The 16,924-nt window shown below is 46.3% G+C and overlaps 1 protein-coding gene across 1 annotated transcript in view; it reads left to right on the plus strand.

Moving 5' to 3' along the window:
- The first annotated feature begins 348 nt into the window (after positions 1-348).
- The window catches only part of NCALD (neurocalcin delta), a 58,670-nt gene continuing 42,094 nt past the window's right edge, over positions 349-16,924 (plus strand). The window contains exon 1 of the mRNA XM_063389957.1: positions 349-499. The gene's annotated coding sequence lies outside the window, so the exon portion shown is untranslated. The remainder of the gene's footprint in view (positions 500-16,924) is intronic.

Here is a 16,924-nt window from a genome sequence, read left to right on the forward strand (position 1 = left end):
GTGCCGGGGCCAGCCCGCGGTGCCGGGGCCAGCCCGCGGTGCCGGGGCCAGCCCGCGGTGCCGGGGCCAGCCCGCGGTGCCGGGGCCAGCCCGCGGTGCCGGGGCCAGCCCGCGGTGCCGGGGCCAGCCCGCGGTGCCGGGGCCAGCCCGCGGTGCCGGGGCCAGCCCGCGGTGCCGGGGCCAGCCCGCGGTGCCGGGGCCAGCCCGCGGTGCCGGGGCCAGCCCGCGGTGCCGGGGCCAGCCCGCGGTGGCTCAGCGCAGGGTGGCAGTGACCTATCGGAACCATTCCGAGCAGGGCTGCGTTGCCAGGACAACCAGCGCTCCCCGGGCCATGTGACGGCCGCCCTGACGTCACTGGGGGCCGAGCCTGCGGTCCGGCCGCGCAGTCAAAGCCGTGAGAGCCCGGTGGATGCTGGAGTCATCCCCGCCGCCGCCGCCGCTCGATCTCAGGGGCTGCCGGAGCATGGACTATTAAAAACTCGCATTTCTGCAGTGTGAGGTAACCGTTTGCTTTACGTTCTCATCAGGTTTGGATTATTTTCCCTGAAAAAAAAATAGAATAGAAAGCAGCTTGTATCAGTGACTGGTATTTTTTCACTTGTTTGTTTTGGCTGGAAGTTTGCCTTGATGAACAAGCCCAGCACTATCAGATAAATGGAAAGCAGCCTCCAGTTACTAATTCTGTGTGTAGACGGCAAAACGGAGTTAAATATAGATTAATGATCCATGAAAGGAGAATAAAATGATATCGTTCTCATTTGACACTTTGGGAGTATAAATGAACGTGAGTAATCCTAGGCTAATGCATTCGGGAGTTAAAAGAAATGATGTTTAGGCATTGTGGTTTTTATACCTATGTTGGAATTCGTAGCTTTTTTATGCTGCCCGGTTCAGGCGGATTTGTACCCAGTGTGTCCAGTGAGGGGAAGCCAGCAGTCAATGCAGCTAGGAACAGCTTAAAATCCAGCTCTCCAAGTTCGAGCCTTTAAATCATCTTTGTTCGCGCGGGGTCCCTGCGCGCTCCCCGGGCTCTCTGCCCCTCTCCCGGGGCACGCGGCACTCCGGACTGTATCGTGCTTACAGAGCAAAGAATCAAAACCTTCCTGAAAAATTATATGAAATATGCCAAGAGAGCAGCCTTGCTGTAACACAGGCTTCTACCCTTTTTCTCACAAGCACACACACAGAGGCTTGTTTTTTCTCTCTCTTTTTTTTTTTTTCTTGTTCTCTTGTGCATTGAAAGCAGTCAGAATAGCTAAAAAAAGAACTGCAGCATGAGCAGCATGATTTTTTAATCACCACAATGATTGAAAAATGAAATGCTATTTGGGTCTTTTTGTAAAAACAAGAGGGAGTTTGAGTCTGTTTCTGTATTGCACTTACTCCGAGGTGGCTGTTATGGGGAAGGATATCCCAGAGCTACTGAAGTTTAGCGCCACAGGCTGAGTTTGTTTGTGTGGGAACATATAGATTTGTTTTAAGAACAGATTACAGCTGAAGCATCATGTGTGTTGTTTCCTGGAAAAGTATGTTAGATCTTTCTTATCGTCTCTAATTATATGCTCCTGTTCCCTTCCTCCCAAAGTTCGAAGGGTTTATCGATGATGATTCTCTAAAGCAGCTGCTGGTCTAAAATGATGCTGGAGCTACAAAACAATTTAAAACATAGAGCAGTAAAAGATTAAAAAAAAAACTATAAAAATTATCCTAATATTATCAGATGCAGCATAACTAATTGTTTCAGAAAGAGAGCCAAGGCAGACATTAAAACTGGAGGCACTTCTCTAAGGAAGTTATGGCTTAGTGCTCTGGATTTCCCTGCATTTGGTGTTCTCAGCAGAGAACGAGGGTACGTGCATCTGAAACGTCTAAACTATTTCACTTGGTGTTATCTCATCAGTTCTTTCCACTTCAACTCTTATGCCCCAAAACATCATTGTTGGGGGGGCAGAAATATTTCAAGTTGTCTTTATTAAATTCTTCACCTGATGCCACTGCACCAGTGCCTGAGGGATCTCGCCTGGCTCATCCTAGGTGTGTTTTACCCAGGTTTACAGGAGCCTGCAGCGTTGGAGGTGTCGGCTCCCCGTGCCTTGCCGTGGGAGCGAGTGGGCTCTGGGCATCCCTGCCTGGGTGCCCTGCCCGGGCTGAGCTGGGCATGGCTGCTCCCCAGCTGCCATGGGGCGCCGCGGGCGCTTCGGCCTGTGGGGAGCTGCATTTCAGCCTGTGGCACTCCATCCCCTCCATCTGCACGTGAGCTCCCCAGACTGTAGAGCTGGGCTAGGAGGGGAGGACAGGGAGGTGGTTTATACAGCCCACCACCCTCTGAGGTCTGCTTGTTCACCAGCTTACACTGCTGGGGTAAGTCTGCAGAGGGACCAAGGCATGGAGAACGGGGACAGATTTGAGCTGAGTGGCACCTGCCATTCAGGAGAAGTCATTCACCCTCACGTCTTGCAGGATTTGACTCCATGTGTAGCTGCCGTCACCTCCCAGATCTGACTTGAGTGATGATGCTCAGTGTGGGCTGAGGCTTATGCTCATTCATTTAGGCTTGAATACAGTGTCCTGTAGCATTTGATGCCTTGAAACTACCTGTAAGGGGAAAAATAATTGATGCAACCTTTACTCAAGAGCTATTCATTGGAAATACCTTAAAAATACCTTTCTCATCTCCAGATGGAATAGACACATCTTTCTTTAGTGCTGCTGGCAGGTGGGCAGCTCACAGGCAGCGAGTCTGCAACTGGAGGTGACACAGATCCCTGCTCAGGAGGGCAGGGAATGGTGTGTGAGATTCATCCTGGGGCTGTGTGCCTCTGCTTGATGATTTCATGCTCTTGTTTTCACTGGTCAGCTCTGTACCAAGCCCTTTGGACAAGCACTCGGGTTCACCTTGGCCATGTGTGCAGTTACCAGGCGGTGCAGTGCTAGGCATCCTGCCATCTGTGTGCTGCCCTGCTTGCAGCCACCATGGGACAAGAGCAAACAGCCTGTGGGTTCCTTCCCACCACCGAGAGGGGAAGGTGGATGCAGCCCATCCTTCACCTTCTGCCCAACACCACAACTGTGACACTGGCAGCTTACTTGGGCTTGAAATGCTCTGACATAAAGAGAAAATATGTGAGATGCACATGGGCCTGGCAATGCTCCATCTTCGTTTAGGGAGTCTAGACTGACTCTCCTACCTCCCGTCAGCCTTCATGCCGTGTGCAAATGTCACCCCCTTTGCACACACCCGAGGAAGGGATGATCTCTTCCTGCAGTCTCCTCCATGGCGAAGGGCGAGCAGACCAGCAATTCCCGAGGAACTGGAGCACTTCACCTTAGGAAAGACCTTGGCTAAAGTCACATCTGCGATCTCCTCAAGTCACTTCTCACACAGCTGGATACAGCAGGGAAATCAAAAACAGATGTGAGCTGTTGATGCCTCTGTCCTCATAATAACAATGCACTCAGTGTGCTCTACCTTGACCTGGTTGTGTTGATGGGCAATGACAGTCTAAATTTAGGCCAGAATCATAATGAAACCTAAAAACTCCTTGCAATGCAGAACAGTACTCCTTGGATTTTTTCAGACAGAACACAATTTCTGCTGTCGTTTTAAAGGTCCTAGCTACTGCTTAGGCAATATTCATGGAGGGAATAAAATCCTCTGTAGAGGGTGGCAGTTGTCAGTGAGAACTGATGTTTCAGTATGGAGTTTCAGGATCTTAAATTACTTGTTGCAGAAGTTGGTTCCCACTCTGCTAAAAATCATTACATTGTGCTAATTTAATGTCTGCATCAACATTAGGATTGCAGTAGAGATTGGGCATTTTAACCAACAGTTGCTTTTCCAATTAAACACAGATGCCATGCATGGGGTACTCTGAATGCAAAATAAAAGTTGACCTGACTGTTGGTTCCCAGCTAAAGCAACAAAAATCCTAACTCTGGAATGTTTTTGGTAGTCATATTTTAGAAATAATCTTCTATGGTGAGCCAAAATCTATGCAGATAGTTATAGTCAGATAACAGTTTGAAAAATAGACTATGTTTTGGCTGTACTTTTGCTGCTGTTAAATTTGTCTTCTTAAATAGCAGGGAGTATGAGTTGAGGGTTGAAAAACAGTAATTTTGTAATTATTTTATATGGATTAAATTATTCTGTCATCAAATTTGCATTTCAGACAGCATTACAGTATGAAAATATAATTAGAAACTGTAATTCAGGAATTGTTGCATGTGATATTTCCCAGAGGGAGCAGTGTGAAGAAGCTGCCCTTACTACAAGTTTAGCAAATGTTGAAATCCTATAGGTGGAAAATGTGAAGGCTGAGTTGTAAAGTTCCTCTCCCTTCTGTGGTCTTCACACACTGTCAACTTTCTGCTGAACTTCATGTTTTCATAAGATTCATTTCCACAGAATCATCTAATCATTACGAGCTGAAGGGCTCAGATCCTGTTCTGCTGAATTTCAGTCTGGCTGTGCTGATAGCTGCTGAATTGCTTTCAGCCACAAAACGACAGTGAGATAATGTAAGGATCTGATTTACCTGCAGGAAAGCCAAGAAACTTGTCGTTTGATCTGAAATGCTGTTTTCAATTTGCCCAGCACCTGAAATTCCCAGCCACGCCTCCTTTCACAGAAGATAGCTCAGGATGGGTCTTGGTTTAGCTCTGTTTATCATCTTTTGTAGTTCAGTATTTTTTGCAGTACATGCTCACAGTGTTGTGCAAAGTTTTAGCTGTATAGAATCCACTGATGTCAATCCTTATGTTTTTTTATTTTGTGACAATCTATGGCTCATCATAGACATGTTAGCTGGAAACAAACATGCCTTGTGTTTTTACCTGAGCTTGTGTTGATAAATCCCGTGCGCTTTTGTTTGAGACATGCACTTTTTAGGAGAGCATCGTCCACGGCCAATTTTTCCCTCCACCTTGTTGGAGCATTGGTCAGGTCCTTATGTGAAACCAAGATTGTGATGCACAAGGCAAGGATGGCATTGGGAGGAGGCAGGAGTTGAGTGTGCGGCATGCTTGGTGCTTTGATGTCCCCACACATCTGTCACTGGCCAGCTGAGTGACAGTCACAGTGCCACTCCAGAGAAAATGTCAGGACAGGAAAAGGAGGAGTGTGGACCGTGATCCCAAGGACAGATGGCATGGATAAATAGGATGGCTGGTGTCATGGTTCCTGGTGACCCAGGGACACTGTCACCCTCAGAGTGCACTGAGGATCAAGATGGTTTTCCCATGGCTGCCCAGGGCCACCTTTCTGCACCCAGCTGCCCCCAGCCCTGTCATTTTGCCTGGGTGCTGGGGAAGATGTCTGTCCCATCGCTCACATTTTGGGTGATGCACGTCCTGCCACCCGTGTCTGGTATTTGCAGTGTGAGCATAGGACAGGAACTTCAGAGTGTCACTTCAGGTGACCATTTCTGTTAGGAAGGATGCATTAAGCCAGGCTGGCTCTTCAGGGACAAGTGGCCTCGCTTGAGGTACAAGTGCTGGTTTACAGGTGGGACATGAGCAGTTCCTGAACATCACAACTACATTTTTGCACATTTACTTAGGAGCTGCAAAGGAGCGGGAGGCAGCATTTCAACTGACTGTGTCTGCACATGGGAGCTGAAAGGCTTTGAGCCAGGTTTATACCTGCCACATGTGTCACAAAGCCTCTTAGCTGTGTGCTGAATTTCACTGCCAAGAGAATGGGGCTTTGGGAGCAGGGCAGAGCCAGGCTGTCCAGCCCCAGGGGCATGGTGGACCAGGAGGGGTGGGACGAGGGGGGAAGGAGAGCCCTTGGCAGGGCTGACGGAGCACGTGCTGGCAGGAGTGTCCAGGGCAGGCTGCTGTCATTGTTCTTGCACTGCTGCATCTGCCTGTGCAGGGACCTCTGGCAGTGCTGCCTCCTGTCCCTGGGCATCTGCAGAACAGGCCAGACAAGACTTTTGTGAAACAGAGCTGTCTGAAGGAGCTGGGAGAGTGAAATTCTGTGCCTGTGTTAGCAGTGGTGCAGTGTGATGCAGTGTGTGTTAGCTGCCGTGTGATGCAGCTGTGGCTAACAGGGCTGCTCTCTCTTCTTCTGAGCACTGGGTTCAAAGCAGGGCTTGGAGGAGCACTGCACAACCAACCCTTGTGTGGTGCCTGCTTCTTGATAATAGTTTCATGCTTGTTGTACTATTATAAATAGAAAAGATCAGCTTTTGGAGACACCCAACCTTGTAGAGAGGTTTTATTAGACCAGCAGATCAGGTGGGTTACAGGCTATCACCCAAGAGAAGACAAGTTAAAGCTGAAGAAGGTCAAAGTTGGCTTCTTTCCTTACCAAATTCCCTCACTCCTAGAGCAGCAAGATTTCCTGATTATGCCTCACACGATCTTTCTGCATCTCCTCCAGGACTGCAAAAACACAATGGATGCAGCACATATGAAGTGTCTAGCTTCAGCTGAATAACACTCAAAGAGACTTCATGAAACAATTCAGCCCTGAGAACCTTTAACTCTAAAGAAAATATTCTGCTGATGATGTGCTCACAAATCTAAGATGCCAGGGGGATGTGAGCACAAAGCTGTTGATTATTTCCACAACTGCTGTGTGCTTCCTGTCACAACAGTATTCTTTTGTGCAGAATGGCGGCATGATTGCAGAGTCCTCTTCAGCTTCACCATCTTCACAAGCCCAGGTCCAATTAGAGCAATTATATCCCAGCAGAAGCACTGTCTGTTGTCTTCTGGACCTGTCTGTCAAGCGTCCTATTCATCGCTGTTTGTCTTGTATGAGGCTTTTCATGTGAAGTCATTCTGACCCTACTGAAACAGTCCCACCAGAAGGGTAGCCTGCATTTTTATTTCACAGGCTGATGTGGATGAGAAGTGTGCAGAATTACAGCTGGCCAATCTTTCAGTCTAACCATGATCTCCTCTCACTTGAGTATTATTGCTGATTTAACACAGCACACAGCTTTCATGTTCAATTATTTCACTTCACCCTTCATTTTCAATTACTTTACTGCTAAAAATTGAGAACATTATCAGAATTCACAGTTCTTCCTTGCCATATTCAAGGGTTTCCTTAATCAAAATCCCCAACATGAATTGCAATGCATGTAATGTTTGATGGCACATGATCTTAAACCACTTACAGCTTTAATGTCTGTGGAGACTCTCTGGTCTCTGAGTTACTGAAGAGTTTCTGGGTAGTGGCAACTTCTGCCAAAAGACCATTTGTGTTTTGCTTTGCCTGTCCTGACAGGGCCTGATGAAGGAGCTGAGTGACTCCTGCCAAGGAAGTCCCCCTTGTCACCACTAAGGTCAAAGCTGAAAAGCAGAACTCAGTGCAAGGCAGAAGTGCTAGGACCTGGGAACGTCAGAGGCAGTGCAAAGAGGAACTCTGTCTGAACAAAAAATAGATATTTCTTTTCTCATACTGCTCTTGGGAAGGAAAATCCAGAGAGCAGTGTTTAGAGTCATCTTTTATGAAATGAAGAGAATTCTTTTCTGACAATTCAGAAATGAGACTGCCTGTGAGACAGCATCCTCTGTCCCTGCTGCTGGCTCCATGGCAGCATCCTCACTGGCCAATATGCACAGCAGCACTGGGGCAGAATAGGATTGCTTTAGGAACTGAAAACATGAGCTCAGACTTTGGTCATTCTTCCTCCAGTATCATTAGGGCAGTGGTCCCCCCCACATTTGTTTCCTATTTTGCCTCTCTTCTGCTAGGTTTTAGGCCAGAAGGGCTGCTTTTGTAGTAGTGGTCCAGATGTCACCTGTGCCTTCCCTTGGCACAGGATGCTGCAGGCAGGAGAGCCATTCCAGCCCTGACCAGGGCTGCAAAGAGACCTGGCCAATTTGGCCACACCAGTGGCAAGATGTGGTGAGAGCTGGTGAAACAGCAGTATAACATGCTCCACATCAGCTCCATGGGGGTCTTGGTGCATTTGTTAAAGATCAGTTTATACTGCTTAACTGAATCTGCAGCCTTGGCAAATTCAGTTTCTTTTCTTGCAGCAAAGGTATTTTCACTGAGAACCCAGGGCAGGGTTCTCTGCTGCTGTGCAGAGTCAGACCCCTCCACTCACCATGGACACATAATGTTTGTGATGCTTCAATTAGAAAAATACAATTCTTTCAGAGATAACTAAAGGCGACAGAAGCACTAGCAGGGTGACTGCTTGCCTGACTTTTACTCTTTTTGTTAGACACTGGGACCCTTGCAGAAACCCCCACCTCAATTCAAGGAATCTGATTAGCAGTCAAAGAGTATTTTGCTATTAGTTCCCCATGTGCCAGCTATCAGTAGGCTGCGGTGTTGCTCCAAGAGCCTGTAGGAAGACACACCTTTCCTGCATGCTGCTCCCACCGTGCTCATGGATGGCACTCCAAACAGGATGGTGGGGAGGCAGCTGGGAGAGAAGGAGTTAAAACAGGCCACCATTACCAGCCTGAGACATTCTCAAAAATAGCAGCTTTTCTTTTGTTTGCTGAATTCTCCATGCTTTTACAGTGCTATTCCCATTATTCATTTCTTTCCCAAAATAACGTTTTTAAGCAGAGGAATGACTTGAGTGGGGAGAAGAGGGGATCTGCAGGCTGAGTGGGACAGCTGCATGCTCCTGTGTCTGCAGTGAGGGGTATTTCAGTATTTCAGGCAATTTTGCTTCCTCACTGCCAAGCCCAGTAATTCCGTCCTGACAGCCCTTGTGTCCCAGGGGCAAGCCTTGGGCAGTGTGCTCATGCTGCCCAGTGCTTTTATAGCCCAACTTGAAAAGAAGCATCTCTTGCTGGTGGATGCTCCTTTGAAGAAGAAGGAAAAGATGATTTTGGAAAAAAAAAAAAAAAAAAAGCTCAAAGGAGCCTGGTTCCAGGACTGGTGTTACAGCAGATCCCACTGAGCTGGGATGCAGTTCCAGTCCTCAAAGCACCTTGTGTGTCCCATCCTTGAATGCTGGCCTAGGAAAGCAGCTGCTCTGGAGAGGCTCCCAGACAGCACCCACCAGGGCTGGCCTGGGACCCCCCTCTCTTGTCCCTCACAGGCATGCAGCCAAACACAAACAATGTGAGCTCCAGAAACAGGTGCCAGCAGCCTTCCCCCTGGGCTACAAGGAAGGATGGTAGAAAAGAAGCCCTGAGAGGAATTAAAAATTAAATGCTCGTGGCAGTGGCTTGCTGTCACCACATCTCAGCAGTTCACCTGCACTGTGCCTGGCTGGCTGCCCAAGCACTGAGCAGGAGCAGGGAGAGGAGCATCCCATTCTCACTGCCTTCACTGGAGAGCAGCCAGCTCTCCTGTGGCCCTGGTGGGTGGATGAGGAGGAGCTGCTTCACTGCTGCGTGCATACAGAACTGACCAGAACACGCAGTGTGTGCCTCTTTGTGGAAATCCCCTGATCCCAGTGGAAGGCATCCCACCCGAGGTGCCAGACCCGGGTGAGTCATGCCTCTGGAGCAGATGCAGCTGTCCATGTGCGGGGTGCTGAGAAGCTGAACTGACCATGCCACGGCCCTCCCTGCGGCCTGGAGTCTGCAGTAACCCCAGCAGCAGGTGTGCTTAGTGCAGGCTGAGCCCACACACTGGCATTTGGGGTAAAGGGTCAAGCCAACCAAGGCTGGTATTTGGAGGTAGAAGGGCTGAGCTCCACAGGGACATTTGGCCCTCCTTGGCATCCAGTCCAGCTCCTTGGTGTGCACATGCCCTGAAACCCCTTCAGAGCCCCAGCAAATTCATAACTGAGCCCAAGGCCCTGTGCAGAGCATGTCCCAAATGATCTGAACTTTGGGTCTTAGTCCATAATCCCTTCTTAATATCCCACACTAGGTAATCACTTGCTTCCCCCAAGCCTTGATATTTCTTGTTTTGACACTAACATTCAAGTAGGTGACAAGCTATCCAGTTTCCTGAGGTAATGGCTGTGTCTGTGCTATGGCTACTGGCTGTGTCCATAGTAAATGAAACAAGGGCAACCCCAGTGCAGAGCTCAGTAGTCAAAGTTGCGCCCTCTGCAGAGCAGTTCCTGTCTTCCCAGCCTGTGCCACTGGGCCCATTCCACAGTCACTTTTCAGGAAGGTGCAGAGTTCAATAGTGTGGACAAGGGAGTTCTGTGCCGGTTGGCCCCCATGCTGGGGAATGCATGTATCCACCCATGATGCATTTGCTTCATAGTCACAGGTGATGTGGGTGAGAATCCTTGGGGGGAAAAAAGAGCCTTAAAAATAGAAAAGTGTTTTTTCTGAAGCCCAGGTCTGGGTAGAGGTCATGAGCTGCAGACTCTCACCACGGCCAGGAAATCAGCCCATTGAAGTATGACAAAAAGGCTGGCAACTCCAGTCTGTCAGACAAAGCAGTGGGGTTCTAATAGGACCAAAGTGAAGGAAATGAGGAACATGACTGGAAGAAAGGATGAAGAAAAACCTTTGGTCTATAGAGCATCAGGCTCTTTACTCCTCTGTCTGTACAGAGGAACATTATCATGTGCACTGCTGACCTGACTCTTTACAGAGTGTGGGTTTGATGCTGATTTCATGTTGTTTCTTGGTACATACTCTTGTCCATGTGAGGCTCAGTTTTAGTCCTTTTCTGGTTTACAGTCCATTTATTTTTAAGATGTGAAAAATGCAGAGGTCAGTATCCACTACTGCACCCCTTCTGTTCTACCATTCCTCCAAAATAAGTAAACTGTTATTATCTGTATAATAATTCTCAGTGAGAGACCAACACGTTCCACTCTTCTAATGCTGTCTCATGCCTAAAGTCTGTTTTCCAAAGCCTCCTTTACCTGAAGTGAGCACTGTGCACTGCAGCTCCCTGGGGACTACCCAGCCCCATGTCCAGCACTGCCTTTGCCACACAGCACTGTCAGGAATTTCCCATTTCACTCTCCAGAGACAGAAGTGATGTCCAGGTGCTCTCCTCATAAAACTTCAGGATTGAAAGAGGTCAAAAGCAAAGGAGATTTCTGAATGCAGTTTTCTCCCAGTACTTCTGGTTTTGTTGAATTCAACCTTTGTGTTTTTGACCTTGGAGCATAATGTCAGTAGGGTTTGACAGAGCCAGGGGAGCATTTGCCTATCTCTTTGCCTGTGACTTTTCAGGTAGGTTTGATTATTTTAATTACTTCCTCTGTTAGACATGGAGTGTCTTCTACTTTCCCTGAATTTCCCAGTCAGGTGTGGTCACGGATCACTTAGTGCTACATGGAAGCCATCATATGGAACTTTGATATTATTTGCAGATTTACATCGAAGTCCTGCAGAGCATGAGGATACTGGCTGAAAACTTTTGAGCAGTGGGGTTCAGTAAAGCAGGACTTGGGCATGACTGTGTGAAGGAGTAAAGTTTTCCCTTTTTATTTGCAAACAGGAGTTGCTGTGCTTGTATTGCTCCAAATAATACAGGGGATTTGGGAAGACTAGCATTAAGACAGTTTTTCAGAGTCATTGAATATGTTTTAATCCTTATTAGCCTTGAGCAATTGGCTCCCAGTGATCTCACGGAAGGATAGGTATAATAAAAGATCTATCTTGCGTGTCCTGCTGTGCATTTATAGCTCTGCAACTGCAGAAATTTCAAAGTCTTTCAAAGGAAAGCTCAACAACAGGAAATATTTCTTGCAGAAATATGAACACAAGTGTTTCTTCCAAGAATCATCAGATAAAAGCAAAAACGTTCTTAAATTTCTAGTTCCGCTCAGCACCTGGCTCTAATCTACAGTTCCTTGACTTTGTTAATTTTTTTAACCCAAATGCGATCCTATTTTAAGTCATTGTTATTTCATCTGATAATAAAAGTCTATTCAACCTTTTGTGTGTTTCATCAGTGTTTGCACTTCTTGTTCTGTACCATATTTTGCATATTTCTTCAATCTTTCCACTGAAGAATCAGTGTTGTCCAAATTGTTGCTGCTCAGCTGGACATAACTCCCTATTCCTTGCTATTTAAAGTTGGTTACCTAATTCTGCTAGTGCGTAATTTTGATAGATTTCACAGACTGCTAAATCTGTCTGCACAGATGATAGAATGACAGGTTTTTCTCCCTGCCATTGCGGAGGGTTATGATTGCTGCTTCTCAGGTGTCTGGCACAAATGGAAGTGGCACCGTTGTGGAATGTGCTTGTTATTCAGGCATTAGCCTTGAAAAGCACTGGATTATTGCATGGTTTGTCATGTCTGTTTAATCACACTGTTTCTGAAACTGCTCCTCCTCCAATCAATAAGAGACTCCATTAAATTGTATAAACATATTAAGAAAAATAGGAGGTTTACTCAAGGAATCTTTATTGCATTTCATTATAAACTACTGAATCTAATATAGAAAGAAGACTGCTTTAATTATAAGTGGACAAAAGAAAGATCTACCCTATGTTCCCACTAGGCAACTATGAGCAAGATGCACCTTCTTCATCTAATGCAGCCGTAACAAGTAATTGGGTTTGGTAGTTCTCCTGGGAACAGCAGTTAACTGTATTACACAATCCCCAAGAGACAATGACATCAGGTGGATTTGTTAGGTTTTGTGGTATCTGTTCTCAGCTGTTTTTTCTTGCCCTGAGAAAACTCATGAGACAGCCCTAATGTGGGCAGAGGGCTCAGGTGATGGGCTGTTGATCTCCCCATCTCATTCTAACCAGTTTCACTGCACTCGGTGCTGCCCTCTGGAAGCTCAGCAGATGGCAGAGAACTCTGGTGGCCCTCAGGGCTTGCAGACCCATGCATGGCTGGTTTTTGTTGTGCAGGGTGAAGTGCCTTGGTGCCATTCACTGTTCTGTACTTTAGTACTATTTCAAATCTTGAGCATCCAATTTTCAGAGGAGAAGAAGGATAAGCTCAGTCCAGGGTGGTGTCCTAGAGCAAGACCTCCCTGCCACCGTGTTCTTCCCTGTTAGGTGGATATTTGAGTGAAGGTGTGATAAGCAGAGGGATTCCTCTGTATCTGTCACGTTGTGGCTTGGGAGGGAGCATGAGGCAACGTGGTGCCTTCCCACTGTCACAGTCAAGACAGTGTTGGGCTTGCCTGGAGGCAGAAGGATGGCTGGCAGGAGGTTTAGGTGCCTGCAGCCCTGAGCCTGGGTAGGATCAAGAGTGCCTGATGAGAGTCTGTTCTGTGCCATCCTCCTGTGAGCCTCTGCCAACCCAGGAATCTTGAAAACTGATCCCAGCTAGTCCAGGAGCACAGGACCAGCTGATAAAAAAGCCATACAGATGAAAAAATCCTTTCCTCCCTCTTACTGTGCCTTCATGCAGTCAACACCGTAGTGCAGCTGTCACCCAGTAATTTTTGTGAAGTCATCAGAAATCTTCAGATGAAAATAATGGTATTAATAAATTATTGTGCTCCTCAGAGGGGACAAAAGGATGACAATAAAGAGGTGAAATTTTGTAGAAAGCTTTAATTACTCAATACTGAATAGTCAATAATACTGATCTAGTTTAGCACAACAGGGGTGTAAGAAGGGGAATTCTGTCAAGATATGACCTTTAAAAGACCTTGTCTTCAGAGAATCGAAATATTAAAAAAAAAAAAAAAAGTGGTAACGTTATTGCAGACCAGGCACATCTGTAATTCACTTTCAAAGAAAATGCAAAACTTATTTCATGATTTGGAAAACAGGTTGCTAATCCCCTTAATCCAAGGTCAAGCCCAACCAGCTGTGAATTTTATTGAGATTATTTGTAAATCTTAATTTCAGTTCAAATTTTTTGCAATAATGTATTGCTGCTCTCAGTGCTATCTGATGCCTGAAGTGACAGAACTGACCAGCTTTCCTGACCTGTCTGTTGAATCTTGTTCCTTTGCTTGCATAAACCTCCCCTCACATTCCTGCCACTCCCCATCACTGATGGGGGGGTGTGATTACATAGTGCAGAGGAAGATACAGATATCACAGACTTGTTTATTTGACATCACTGCCTTCTGCGCTCAGCCATCACTGCTCTCCTCATGGTGATCCTCTGTGCCAGAAAAATTGACCACTGTCAGAAGCATGCTTGGTTTTTTGGATGCTGTTTCCCTTCCAGAAATCAAGACAGAAGGGGACCTCCTGGCTCCCCCAGTCCACTGCAGGTATCCATGTCATATAGACCCTATTTGTGGATATTTCAAACTGTGTTTTCCCATGGCTTTGGCCCTTTGTCTTGTGATATTTGAAGAAGGCTGTTCCACAGACTTTGCTGCCCTAGTGGTTTGAGATTTGCTTCTCATTCCCAGCCAAAATTTATTATGGCTAGTTTATACCCATTTGTTCTTTTGCCAGCATTGTCCTTCAGTTTAAACAGCTTTTCTTCTTCCCTAGTGTTTACCCCCTCTGATGTATTTATAGACTACAACCATATCCCCTCTTGGCCTTTCTTTAGCGAGGCTAAACATCCAAGTGCTCTGGTCTCCTCTGAGAGCACAGGCTTTCCATTCCCTTATTTGGCTTAATAGCCCTGCTCTGCAGCCACTGCAGGCCAAAATCCCTTTTCCTCAGTGTGTTTTCCTGGCTGTGTACTAGAGTAATCCAGGTGAGCCCTCATATTTCCAAAGCCTGCTCATTAATAGCATTGGTATTTCACCCTCCCTAAACTCAACAGATTGGTCTCAGCAGGCTCATTAGAATGCATCTTCTACAGGACACATCATATTGGTATTTTTCTGTTATCTTATGGCTATATAAGTCCTCCAGCTCTTCTTCCTGCTCCACCATTTCTAGTTAAGAACATCAATTCTTCCCACTGGTCCCTCACATACTGCATTTTGCAATAAGGAATTTCATCCCTTTGGACTATTCCAGTGCTAAGATTGTCCCATTCTTCTTGTGGAGAAGTCTGGTGTCCAGCTGATGGTGCCTGTCACCTTGATGTCATCAGTAACTGCACTGCTTTGAGATTATGCATCCTGGTTATTAATGAAAATGACAACTACATCCATCCTGAGAGTCAGTCTGGAAGAACCCTACTGTAACCATCTTCCACCTGAGATTTATCCTTTGATTTCAGTTCATGATCCTGAAAGAGGAAACACCGGCCTTACTCTGTCTAGCACATCCCCAGAGGAATGATTTACTTTGATTTTACCCAACTGGTTTTGAATTAGCCTTTCTGTTATACATCCATGTATCTATTACAAATGAATGCTTACGTACTGGTTGGAAAGACAGTGCAGACTTCCTACTGAGTTTCCATATAAGGTCAGTTCTGCCAAGAAGTTTCAGTTTTAACCTCTGACATTTCTACAACTTCAGTCTGAGATCTCTCTTCAGCAGCACTTGCCAATTGTGGTGCTCAGCTTGGGGTGTTAGCAGATGTGTTTTGCTCTGCTTCAGTCTCCCAGTGGGTTACGAAGCCAAATTCAAGATTCAGATGACTACACTTATTTTTCGGACTTAGTACACTTTTTTTAAATGGGAATTTGAAATGGGGTAAAAATTCTTTTGTGTTCTGGCATATGTCCCTCATATCTTGGCCTGCAGAAGAATAGCAAAAATGGTATTTGTACCCTTTACATTCAAAATGTGAGACTATAAATGTCTTGTAGTCCTAAAACATTCCTGCTTGTTCTTCAATTAAGACTGTGGGATTTCTCCCCAAACATGTCCCTGTGAAGTCTGACGAATATCTGACTGTATTCTTCTTTGTGCCAAGGGGCTTAAAGACTTTTGGAGGAGTTGGTGGTAGTGACATCTCACAAACCAAATAACCTAGCTACTTCTCTTTTGGGCTCAAATAGACCAAGAGAGGAGCAATTACTGAATATTTAGCTGCCCTTTTGATGACAAGAAAATCAGTCCTTGTCCTCCTTCCCATGAGTTGTTCAGGTTTTGTACATCTCTCAGTATTATCAGCTACTTCTTCTGAATGTGTTGTATAAATGAGAACTGAATGAGAACTAGCTCTTTTTTAAAAAAAGAGGAAAAAGAAGAGGAAGAACAAGAGGAAAGGGCCTTCAGAAATACCAAGTCAGTCTAGTTAAGTTTGTTCCCTGCTTATAATTTAACTTTTTTATGTGAGCATTAGAGCATTCTCTGATCTGAAGAATAAGCTTTCACCTTTTCATATTGTGGACTGGCTGAAAAACCTTCACCTAGTGCCTACATCTGAGATGTTGTAAAACCAGAGACCACGTACTCCTGTGACATTACAGGTTGCATCTTACTTGTTTGGTGGACCAGTTATCCTGGATGCTGCTCAAAGAATAATTGATTTGAGGATTTATCTGCTGAGCAATCAGGTAGAAAAGGCTTTATTTTGTCATGAGGTTTCATTTTCCAGCTATTTTTGCTAAAATCAAGGAACTTCACATCAAGAAGAAATTATATAACTCAATCTGACACTCCATGTTGAGCAGACTGAGACTGTGGTCTGCTCAAGCAATTTTGTGAAACTAGTGTCCCATGTTTCTGGTTCTGCCAACCCGTAAATTTGGAATTTGCTCACTCACTCTCTGGATTCCTTCTAGAGATGGTATTGACTAGATTTCTACGGCTTGTGTGGAGACAGTGACATTTAGATTTCTGAATCTGGAGTTTTCTGTGGGTAAGTAATGTGGAGAGTTTGATATTAGAACAATCCCCCCCTGAGCTGTTGTGGAATGATGTATCTTGTTAAAGGTTGATTCTGGATTCAAAGCACTCAGTGTGTACCTGCACACACACTCTGACCCAGTCCATCCCCCTTGCTCTGTTCAGGCAAAACTGGGGGCCTGGCTGTGAGTGCCCAGCAGTGGATCCCTTCCACCAAGGAAGCTCCCTGCTGATCTGAAGCTTCAGAGGGAACACTTTTGCTGGTCTCTGCCTCTCCTGTGAGTACAGGGCACAGGCTGAAGATGAGCAGAGGCAGAGTGGGTCCCCAGTGTGTCCAGAGCTCATGGTGTCAGTCAGAGAAGTCCCTGGGGGCTGCAGCCCCCACGCCGCCCCACAGGCCAGTGCAGAGTCACAGTGTGCAGCCAGGTGCCTGGAA

This window comes from Prinia subflava, chromosome 1, assembly GCF_021018805.1.
Source record: "Prinia subflava isolate CZ2003 ecotype Zambia chromosome 1, Cam_Psub_1.2, whole genome shotgun sequence".
NCBI classification, from domain to species: Eukaryota; Metazoa; Chordata; class Aves; order Passeriformes; family Cisticolidae; genus Prinia; species Prinia subflava.